We start from the raw sequence: 11,938 nt of genomic DNA on the forward strand, positions 1-11,938 counted from the left end.
CTCCTGTGGATGTTTGTTCTTCTCCATCACCAATAAATTGGACTGGACATCTTCCTGTGCCTTTCCAGGAGCAGGTAGTTGATTGGGTGACATTTTTATGTCCTGTGTTTTGCTGTTCACAGTAAATCATAATAATAATCCTTATAGCCATTATAGAAGGAAAATCAGTTTCAAACACATTCCCATCCTACATCTACACTTTCTTAATGGAATAATTCAGTTACTGGTCATGCAAAGGTTTCTGCCAGAAGGAGAAACCATGCCTACTAATTTACCTTTCCCTCAAGCTCAATGACTTGAAAAACCTCTGAAAAATAAACCCCATTGAAGTTGAAAAAAGCAAACAAACATTTCCCAGCAGTCTCATATTTTGCTTTCAGTGCAATGCTCACAAGTGTGGTCGACACGTTTTTGTTAATAACTAATGAATTAAGTTGCTTGCTTTTGATGTTGATTTTTCACTGCAGAATACGACTCAGTGAAAGGAGCTTCTTTGCAGCCTGTGCATATTGTGAGATGGCATAGGACTTCTGATAACAAAATTGTCTGTTCTATAAAAATGAGTTGTTATTTTGTCTGATGAACCGTTCTACCACATTGTATAATATCATCCTTGCTTGTAGATACTGTGGGATTCCATAATACAGATGCATTTCAATGCTTCCTTATAACTTTGAATTCCCTAGTTTCTAATAGCTTTGGGCCTGATTGTCTTCTACTTTCTATTTTATAAATCTGTGATAAATTCAGGATTTTTTTTTCTAATCACAGCTTTTTATTGTAGCTTTAAAACTGAACTACATTTTTTTTTGTTTTTATTTCCCTCGTAAGGTGGGCTGCCTTGCCTGCATCTGAGAAAGATTCTTTTAAAAAAAGAATAAATACCAAAGTTTTTCATTATCATTAGCAAAGATGAATTACTCTCTACATGGAGCTTGTAAAATACTGCAAGCTCCGGCTATTTGAACAAAGTAGTCTGTTAATAATGCATGCAAGGGATTATTAGTAATTAAGAACTGTTTCTCCTTGTTCCTGAAGTGAAAACAAGGGAGCAAACATTGAAATATGTAATCTTTGCTGCTAGTTCAGATTTCTGTCTGGACTAGCAGGCCCTACTTCATCTGCACAGCTTTCTTTGAAAGAAAACTAAATTAGTTGTGTATCCAGTCTGCAGTACAAGTCGAGCCCTGAGACAGGTCAGCACTGTCCTCTAGAGTGGTATATATGCTTACACCAGCAACACTGAAAAGTGAGAAAAGCCTTTGCTTTCTCTCAAAATCCCAACCTGTCATTCGATACAAGTAGACATTGAAAGTTGTGTTATGATGTGACAGAAACATGGTGTGACAGGATCCCTAGGCAACCAGTTCACTGAAGCGGCATGTTTTTAAAGTAAAAAGGGCTCCTTTACCAAAAACAAAAACAACAACAAAAAAAAACCCCACAAACCCCCACAAAACCCAAAACCAACCAAAACCCAAACCAACCAACCAAACAACCACCCCCCCAAAACCCAACAACAACAAAAAAATACCACACAAAAAACCACATCAAAACCAAAACCCCCCAAACAAACAGCAACAACCCCCCCCCACCACACACACAAAAAAACCCCCCAAAACCCCCTAAAAAACCCAAACAAACAAACAAACAAACAAATCCCAAAAAAACCCCACCAGTAATCTTCCAACTGGATTTACTAGAATGCAGAATAATAATCTGCAGCGGGATGACCCTGAGAGGGAGTGCAGAGTTCTGAGGTGAATCTGGTTTTAAAAGGTTTGATTAAACAGATCTCCTGTCATCTCTGTTCATGAAGAGTAGGAGCTTTTCGCCACTCCAGCTCCAGCCAGCACCTCTGATTTGCCAGCTCTTTTCAGGGTCCCTGGGAAGCCTCTTTATGTCCCTCACCTTTCAAATCTGCCTTTGGGTCTGCCCTCAGCTGCAGGGAGCCCCTCTCCTTCACTCCCAGTCTACACTCCTGCTGCAGGCTCAGCTCCTGTATTTCATACCCTTTCTGTATGCATTTGCCCTCCCAAACCTTCCCCCAGAAAATCTATGCAATTACTCTCAGGAAAGGAGCCATCTCCCCTTCCTCCAGAGGGTTGACTTCAGGCTGTAACGTTTACTGGGCAGTTCCTGGTATCTGGGCAATCTGTGAGGTTAATTAATGGTGAGTTATCCCTGCAGTGAAGGACTGAGGGATACTGGGGGATGTAAACTTGGAAATGAGATTACAGTGTGCCCTTGCAGCCCAGACAGCCAACTGCATCCTGGACTTCATCAAAAGAGCTGTGATCAGCAGGCTGAGGGAGCTGATTCTCCCCACCACTCCAGTGAGAGCCCACCTGGAGTGCTGCATCCTGCTCTGCAGTCCCCAGCACAAGAAAGACACAGATCTGTTAGTTCCAGAGGGCTGGAGCATGTCTTCTATGAAGAGAGGCTGACAGGTGAGTTTGTTCAGCCTGGAGAAGAGAAACAACCTTTCAATATATAAAGAAGGCTGATAAGAAAAGTATAGAAAGACTTTTTACCAGGGACTGTAGTCACATGACAAGGGCCAACAGTTTTGAATTGAAAGAGGTTAGGTTTAAATTGAAGATAAAGAAAAAAAAATATTTTTAATAGCGGTGGTGAGACACTGAAACAAGTTACCTGAGGAAGTTGTGGATGTCCCATCACTGGCATCAGGTGAGACAGCACATTGAGCAACCTGATGTAGCAAAAGATGCTCTTACAGGGGTATTGGACTAGATGATCTTTGAAGGTCCCTTCCAACCCCAACCACTCTATTAATGTTATGATTCTATATTATTCTCTCCAGAGACACACTCTTTATCAAAACATGCAACAGCAGTTGCTTTCATCAAACTGAAAATCTGTAGATTCTTTGGGGTTGTTGTTTTGTGGTGTTTTTTTGTTGTTGTTGTTTGTTTGTTTGTTTGTTTGTTTGTTTGTTTTATTTTTTAATAAATGCAAATACCAGTGGAAAACATGGCAGTGTTCTGCACCCTTTCTCGGCACAGAAAGCTACTCCAGTACCTCCTGCCACTACCAAAAAACCCTCCTTGCTTGTTCTCTGGGCTTGTGGCTCCAACCTGCCAGGGCACACTGACTGACTTTCTAGTTGTTTAAGTTGCAGCAGTTCTCAACCTTTTTGTCTTACCCCTGCCTTTTGTGCCACAAAATATTCACAAAGTAACCACAAGTTATAGTAATTTCTGCTGTTATAAATTTTTGTGCAGAATTGCACCATTGGAACAGAAACCCTTTTGCAAGTCCATCTTTCCTCTTCAGTGATGCTGTTACTATCGGGCTCACTAGAAACACTGAGCTTGGCATTTTTTTTACATAAATCCTGGTTTTCTTTGACTATAGATTTACAATATTATGTCAGAAAATAACTTTGGCCTGAAATTTTTGCAGTATTTTTAAATATGACAAATTGGTAAGGTGGAAAAACTCACAAAGTGATTTTTTAAAAGCTCTTTGACTTAGATTGCTATGCTGCTGTATTCAAAATATTTTTTGGGCTCTGGCTTTTGAAGAATACCAGGAGTATAGTAGGCATTCCAGAAATTAAACTTTATAAAGTGCCCAGTTCATTTGCTCTGGTTGGTCTTAATCTTTCCTTTACAATATCTAAAGATCAGAATTAAAACAATGAAGCTATTAACAGAACAAATTTAAAGTCAAAAGTCTATGTTACACCTAAAAACACTGAAATGCTTTCTCATATTTTGATAGAGTATCTATCAACTGCATCCACAAAGATTACATTTTAAGGAAAAAGCACCACAGTTTGACCATATGTCAATCCTAGGTTAACATTTTCTTGATTTACAGAAAATTATTTTTGGATTTAAGGGAAACATAGGAAAAAATTATTTGTTAAGCCAGTTCTGAAGATAATGTGATGGTCTTCCATTTCATTAAATATCAGAATATTTAGCATTATGAGAATTTTGTTCATAATAAAGTATACTTACTATTCTTAAATTGTTTTTTCTTTCTGTAGATAGAATTTATGATTTCCTAAATGTACTTTGATAACCATTTTCAGCTTTCTGCTTGCACCATTGTATTACCCTCATGTTGCTGTGATATTCTGTCAATACATTTACATCGTCCGTTATTGACCATAATAACTTTACATCAGTTTTAGCATAACATATAGATATAGTGAGAAAGTATCACTCATCAAGCACTGCTGATTGTGTTACCCTTTAAGTCTATTTGAAACAAACCAGTGTGGTTTTTGCAGTTGTCACTGCTTTTACTTCGGCCAACAAAAATCACTCAAAAAGCTCTAGTGAGACAATTAAGAAATGGTGGGAAGAGAGAGCTAGTCTTTTGTTTGCAGTAAAGCTTTAGATTTATAAGTACAACATCCGTTTGATTGTATACCAATCCTGTTATTTCATGTGTTTTGCATTATAGTGCTCCTAATTCCTCTTTACAACCATAGTGCTTCCACTATGTGGCTGTAGAAATGAATATCTGTAGAAAACCAAATAGATCTGATGCTGGCAGGTTTCTCAGATGAAAAGTAAAGAGTCCATTTGCATATTTTTATGCACATATCATCTGTATTCAGAAGGTGTGGAACAATCAACAGGTTTTACAGAGCTATTTGCTTTGTATTCCTTAATCTGAAATTAAACATTTTTTTTTAAGCCATCAAATATGTAACAATTTTTCTTGGGAAAAGGCAAAGGCATAAAACCTATTTGGTTTAAGGTAGAGACCAGTAAATTTATGAGGGATTACATGATATGATTCTTTCTAGATACCAGAAGGGAATCTGGTGATCTCAGAACTCTCTTTCACTTGGAGAGTCATACTATATTTAGTGTGTAAACCAGATGCGTGAGTTTTAGTGGCATGAGTCAAGAGGCCACCTTGATACTGTCAGTGCACATTGAAGTCCATATTGCCTGATTGAACAACATGTTCCTGACCGTTGGTGTATTTATGTCCAGAGAGCCAAATTAAACTTCATCTTCTTGCTTGAAGTACATGATTTGACATAAATCATGACTGCAGTGGCATGTCCAGGACCTTTGCCAGACTGAGCACTTAACATAGTTTATGTTCTGAACTAGTGTTCCTTACTCTGCTCCCACACTGGATTTTTAGCACTAGCTTTATCATCCCTATTATAATTACAGTAGTGTTGCTGAATGTCCCCATTGAATCTGTGACTCTTTCTTCACCATGAACATGCCAATCTCAAAGCCTGAAGTTAAATCGAGTAACCTGGCTTTTTTTGCTGTGCCTGGCAGGGATATGTGGAGGCTTGTAAGACTGTCTCTGTTTCATGAGTCACATGTTTGAAATTCACTGTCACAATTCAGACTCTTTGGTGTTCATACTGCAGAAAAGTTGACTGCATCTTCTTTATCCTAGCTCAGCCACATTTACTTCTCAAGATTTAATATCCTGTGGGACCAAATGTTACTCCAGTGGTATTCTGCCATGTTTCGTGAGGTCCTAAAGGAAAACATTAGGGAAGCAAACTGCTGTGTGTCACTAGTGGTGATATTGCACTGAGCAATGTTTGCTTTCCAAAACCCATTTTCAGTAGAAGTAATAAATCATTTAATTGCTTTCCAGAAGTCTGCTGCAACACAGCCAACCTCCTGCTTAACTGGCCAGACAGACTTCTGCAAACACTCTGCACAGGAGAGGTGAAAAGGGGCCCTAACATAATGGCAAGAGAAAATTTGTTTCTGTGTTGGCAAAAGCAACTATTTCTCCCTAAATCACATGCCGGTACAATGCAATCACCCCAAAATACAGCATATTGTGCTGCTCTTAGGTTGTAGCATGTGAGTCTGAGCCCTCATTGTTCTTTCCCATATGCCAGTAAGCAATAGTGTTTACTGTACAATTTCTATGTGTTCAGCTTTTGTGCCTACTTAATTACAAGGAAGCAGCTACAATTGAAAGTCCCTGTATTTTTGAAAGCAGGTCAAAACACTACTGGACAAAACTTATATGTTCAGTGACTGAGCAAGTGCTTTTGAACAGCTGTAAAGGTCTAGAATCTTCATTCTTCCTATACATGTCCAGCCCTGAGTCTTTTTCATCTCATACCATTGATTTCCACAACAAAGATTAACAAATGTATGGTTTTGGTAAATTTGCAATGTCAGTGTAAGTGACAGGAGCTACCTGGGGAGCAGCTGATGATCTACAAGGGTTCTGGAGAAGTCCTGCAGCCTGTTGCTCAGAGCACATACAGTGGGAGATCACAGGGGCCAGCGCTGCAAAAAGGTAGGGATGCCAAAAGCTTTCAGCGTGTTCACTGGAGATGATAACAAAGCAGTAATGAGACAAACCCAGCTCTACTAGACAAGGATGTTTTCCTGCAAAAGTGATGCAGAATTAAAGAAGCAACTTAGTTGTGAAGACAATGGACTGATCTCCTTCTAAAATTGTAACTCAGGTACACAAACCAGAAATGCTCCTGTGTGACACACTTTCTAAGAAATAGGCTAAAACTAGCTGCAGTCAGGTTTTTTCCTCCTGATGCTACTAGAGAGTCTGTGATTTTTCAGAGGAATTTAGCTTCTTTTGATAACTCACCAAGGGTGAGTTTCTGCAGAGGCAAGAGTTACAGTAGGTGCTGCAGGGTTTAGCTCTGAGCATATCAAATGTATTGCACATCACCCAATATACTGAGTGGTTCAAGTATGTGATAATTTTGTAACTATTTTATGCCTTGGTTCCTAGTTTATTTTTTTGACTGAGCTTATGAACAAATATTGGCTTGTTAAAAAAGAAATGTTGCTGATATAAATTAGCATGGGAGCAATTCTTTCATTCTACTTTTGACTTAAATGTAAATCCTGGAAAATTAAGTTGTGAAACCACACCTCCCATTCTGCTTTCTCCTTTTATACTGGTTGATTAGTGAACTTACAGAAAGCTTATCTCCGTATGGAAGTGGATTTGGATTAAGGGTGTGTATATGAATTTAAACTGTGCTGCTTCTCATTGATTGGCTTCCTAGGATATTGTTCTTATCTGGGAAGTGAGAGGTCTGTATACAAAACCAGTTCAGAACGAGATACTCTTTACAGCTTCAGAATGCTTTATTTTTACATTTGCCTTCATCTGCAAAATATTGGGTCACACAGGGTGTAAGTCCTGGAATGAGATGTTCAAAAGAAGCAGGAAGGGTTGGAAGACTAGGGCTGTACTATTGGCCCTACAGAGCATCAATCACAAGCCCACATCCTTTCTGATAACCCACAAAAGCTGATAATGGTTGAAACAGTGTTTGCTGCTGTTAGGTCTCTATAGGCCTGTGAGCAATTTGCAGTCTTGGACAACATTTAAAAATTCTGCCTCATTTGTGGCCAATACAATATTTATGGTATTTTTCATAAAGCTTGAAGTGCTAACACCCTGGCATCCTGGATCTATTCTAGCATGCATACTTCCAGCTTGTTTACCCGTGCTAGCCCTGTAGTTCCATCTCCTGTTGCCAAACCATTTGCTACTTCTTGTTCTAAACTGGCAAATAAATGCCATGTTGTCAGCCTATTGACTCACAGGGCAGGGCATTCCTACAGCTTGCACTGTTATTACACCTGTCTTGTAAAGAAAGCTTGTTATATCACACATGCATAAAACATTTTAGCTGTCACCATCTTTCCCTCATTCTTTTAACTATTCAAACATTTACCTAAGGAATGGTCATTTTCCATTCTTGGCCAACACATGGTTTGGGTTTGGTTTTGTTTGTTTTATTTTTACTGGAAAAAGTTTCCAGAATTTGGAGGTTTTTTTAGAAATGCAGTTTGACTTCTTCCTCTGACATTTTTTTCAGCATGAGTGGTTGACATTCTTCCTCTTTTTCTCCGTTTTCTGTTTTTTACATATGATTAAAAGGGCCAATATGTACATTCTTAGATCAGAAAAAAAAAATCTACACCAATAAGAATAGAAATTGATTAAATCTTGACACTGGGCCTGTGAGCAGTGCCAATATTGACTACTTCTACTATCTACATTGGCTAAATACAATATTAATGATAATAATAATAACACAAAGATCCTAAGGGAGAAAAAGAGTAATATAATAATTTCTCAACATTTTCAGGGTAGTACTGATCATCTCTTCTTATTCCCATCACTCAGAAAAACTGAGGCAATGAAGGCAGTGAAGGCAGTGAAGGGGCACAGTCTATTTACAGTGACTTTAGGCCATACATGGTGGAAAGCATTTCATTGTCCAGTGTCCAAGAAATTCCTCCAAAGCACCTGCATTTGATGCTTCAGCAGAGGGGAGTCATTCATATTAAGTCTGTATTGATATGAGCTTGCAAGGCTGTCTAGTTTATTGAATCAAGAATTAAAAGGTCTTTCATTAGTTTATCTTCATGAAGATATAGGTTTTTTTTGTTTTTTTTTTAAATTGAGATAGCTGGCCTAAGTTTCCAGGATGTATAGTCTAATAATATTTGGCACCAGTGTCTGCTTTTAAGAGTGTTTTTCTCAGGGTTGACCTCACATATGTTTCTTGAAAAAAACAGCATGTACCTTCCTGCTTCACTCAAGACTGGCCAATGAGGCCTTACTTCATGTTTTCCGCACACCCAGATTGTCAGCAGTAATAGATGAATAGAACCACTGAAATACTAATTTTGTTCAGTAAGGAGTCTCTTTTTCAACACTGATTTTTTACTACTTGTCTTGAAAATCAAGGGAAATCAAGATTAACCAGCCTGCAGCAGTGAAAACAAATATAGAGTTCCCCTAGGAAGGTTGCCTAATTCTGCAGATTTCTCACATATTCATTTTGATGGAAAGCATCTGGAGGAATAAGCAGAGCCATATTTAACAGTAAAAAGGCGCTGAAAATGCAATAGATTGGTAGGAAAGTTAATCTCCTTATGTTTTAAAGCCTGATTTACAGGCAGAGTTGTGATGTCGGATATATTTTCAGTTAAGATAGTGTACACGCTGTACAATCCTTTTATGTCATAAGAGCATTAGGATTCTTGGTGAAGAAAGGCTCTATTATTAATGCAATACATTATTATAATTATTAATATGTTAACAATTGTAAGAATTATTGCAAAGGAAGTGAGCTATTTGTTCAAACAATATAATTTTATCATTAGTTCCTATCTATGCACAATATAAATGGGATTGAATCCAGTCCACAATGTCAAAGTCCAACTGAATTTCATTTACAGTGCATTAAGCAGGAAAGTAAGATAATTTGGGAAGTGTGGGATGTTTGCACTTTGCTTACTTTGGCAAAACTCATTCCTATGTAATACATTCCTGACTTTCCTATTTTTGCAGTCAACATATGCGGGTCTTTTTCAGTGCCAGGAGATCAGTGTGCTTCTTACAAAACAAGGTTACATAATGCTCCTAACACGTGTGCCAAGGGGAAACCCCCTTTACTCCATGTCCTACAGACTTTTAAATCAAGTCTTGGCCTTTTTTCCATTCTATTGCAGGTGGCTAATTTTATTTAACCTGCTCCAAGTAAGGAAAAAAAAAAAAAAAGAAACAAAGGCAGTCCAGTGTTTGCAATGACTGCACCTATCAGAGAGCTAGGTGGTACACAGCCTGATGTATTTGGGCCCTACACTGAGCCCATTTACCTCTAAACTTCCCAGACAGATAGAGATATTATTGCTAGCTTTAACCTTTGTCCCTCAATTACATGGTCTTGGCACATCCTCTCTCCCAAAAGGAATGAAAGAGCTCCACCACTGCTCTTTCATCACCACCCCCAGCATCACCATCTGCTCTGCATGATCTCCAGCCCAGTGGGTGCTCTGGATTTACAGCTATCCCAATCAGTTTTTGCTAAGACTTGTCAACACATTTCCTCTTTAAATAGCACCAAAAATCTACATGGTGGGAAGAAGGGGAGGAGAGTTCACCCTGAATGATTTTGAAAAAGCCCGATCTCCTTTCCCTGCCCAGCTGAGAACACTCCGAGAATGATTCCTGCATCTCAGCTGCCTTGTTTGTATGAGGCTGGAGTGTTTAGTGAAGAGGAAAGGAGGGAAGTGGCAGCTGCAGACTGCTGAATATTTTCCGAGGACCTTCTTCCAGGCCATGATTAATTTCTGGCAACTCCAGGTGTAAACAATTCAAGCACTACCTGGAGTGCTGACCTTCTGGGAGTCCTGTAGGCCACCTCTATCCCTCACCAAATTGCATCTGGCTACCATCTTCACAATATGCATGGAGACTCATCCCCCACCTTCTTTATATTTGGTACTTTGTATGTCCCCCAGTCCAGGTGCCAGCGGACAGAAATTGCTGTGGAACAGCTGCAGCTAAGGCATGGATCTGCTGGCTGTACACTGGCTCATGCCTTGTGGAACTTGTGGCCACTGGGAGACTTGAGGAATTTTTCCTGTCTAAACTGGTGTCTTCTTCCTTAGAGAGGTGTGGATCAGGCAACATGAGGAGGCCAGAGTAGAGAGAACAGGGAGGCAGGGACATAGTACTCCAGTTTGAGAGGGCACATGTGTGGTGGGATGCCATGGGCCCTGTGGAACCTGGACAGGTCTAGCCAATCCTTCTGGGGTGTCATCAAAGTCCAGCTTCCTGGGGAACTAAAACGTGTGTCTCTTCACTGCAGCAAGTACAGGATCTATACTGCAGCTGACCTTTTAATCATTGACACATTTCCCTCCAAATAAATTTTATTTGACCTTGATTGAGGCTTCTGAATGGACAGAATTTACTTGCTCTTGCTCCTCTTGCTTTCATCAGCCATTCGGTATTATAAGACTTCTCACAGATATCTGGGGACTTTTGTTCTGCTTTTGGAAAATTCCATTGCTCCAAACTTTAGCCATTTTCAGGAAAAGGAAAGTAAGTGAAAATTTGTTATAAGTAAATTTTAGTCATTGTTTAGTCTGATTTCAGACCACTTGCTAACTGATAGTTCTTTATGCTGGTCTCTTTTGAAATGAGACTCATAGCCGCCCCTCCTTTTCTGCTTAGTGCCAAGTAGCAGGAGGCAAGAGGAGGAGGTAGAAAGAGATTTAAATCTAAACAAAACCCCTTAAGTTGCATTTACAAAGGAATTTCTCCATTTCTTAAAGGATCATAGCATGCAGTTCTGTGACTTCAAGCCATAGAGAACTAGGAAGTTGATTACATTTTTCCTGTTACCATATCAGAATTACTGAGTGTTTGATGGACCATGTCTGACCTAATAATTAAAAAAACCTTTGTCAATGTATTCCCTTTATAGATCCTAAAGCCAAGTAAATTTCAGAAAAAACCCTAACATTTTTCATTTAAAAAAGTAATTACTTATCTTCTAGCCCATCCCCTCTTGACTGAGGTTTGTTCGAGTCATGGAGGGTTGGTCTTAAACAAATATGCCAATGAATTTTTTTACGTCAAAGTCATGTTCACTCCATTGTGTCTAATGCCAAAGGTATTGAGGAAATTCCATCAACAAAATCATTTTCCAGTCTCCCTGCATTCATTGCCAAGAACAGCATCAGCACAGCTAATAAACAGAGCTGCCACTTTCTGTAACATTCCTTTCAAAGGAGCAGAACCAGCAGAGTCACTGAAATATAAATGGAGAAAACAAAAAGCTTATAACATCACTTTTGTAGTTCTCTGTTGAATGAGACTTTATATGATGTTAGTGGAATTTTGGCCTAAATTGAAACAGATGATAAAATTTGCTTCTTGAATTAAGACCCTGCCCTGGTTGGGACCTGCTCATCTTTGGTGTAATAAAGGCCATGCAAAGATGTTCAGAACTACACTGTAAGTGAAAGGCTTGCCAGGGTTCAGTGCCCCCCCTAACTAACTCTGTGCATGGTTGTTACCCTCACATGATGTAAGAAACATCCACAGCCCCATACCACCCCCGCCCCCTCCCCCCCCCTTCAGATTACGGTTCTCTAGTGGCAATTCCTATTTT

This window comes from Hirundo rustica, chromosome 6 (genome assembly GCF_015227805.2).
Source record: "Hirundo rustica isolate bHirRus1 chromosome 6, bHirRus1.pri.v3, whole genome shotgun sequence".
In the NCBI taxonomy this organism is placed as follows: Eukaryota; Metazoa; Chordata; class Aves; order Passeriformes; family Hirundinidae; genus Hirundo; species Hirundo rustica.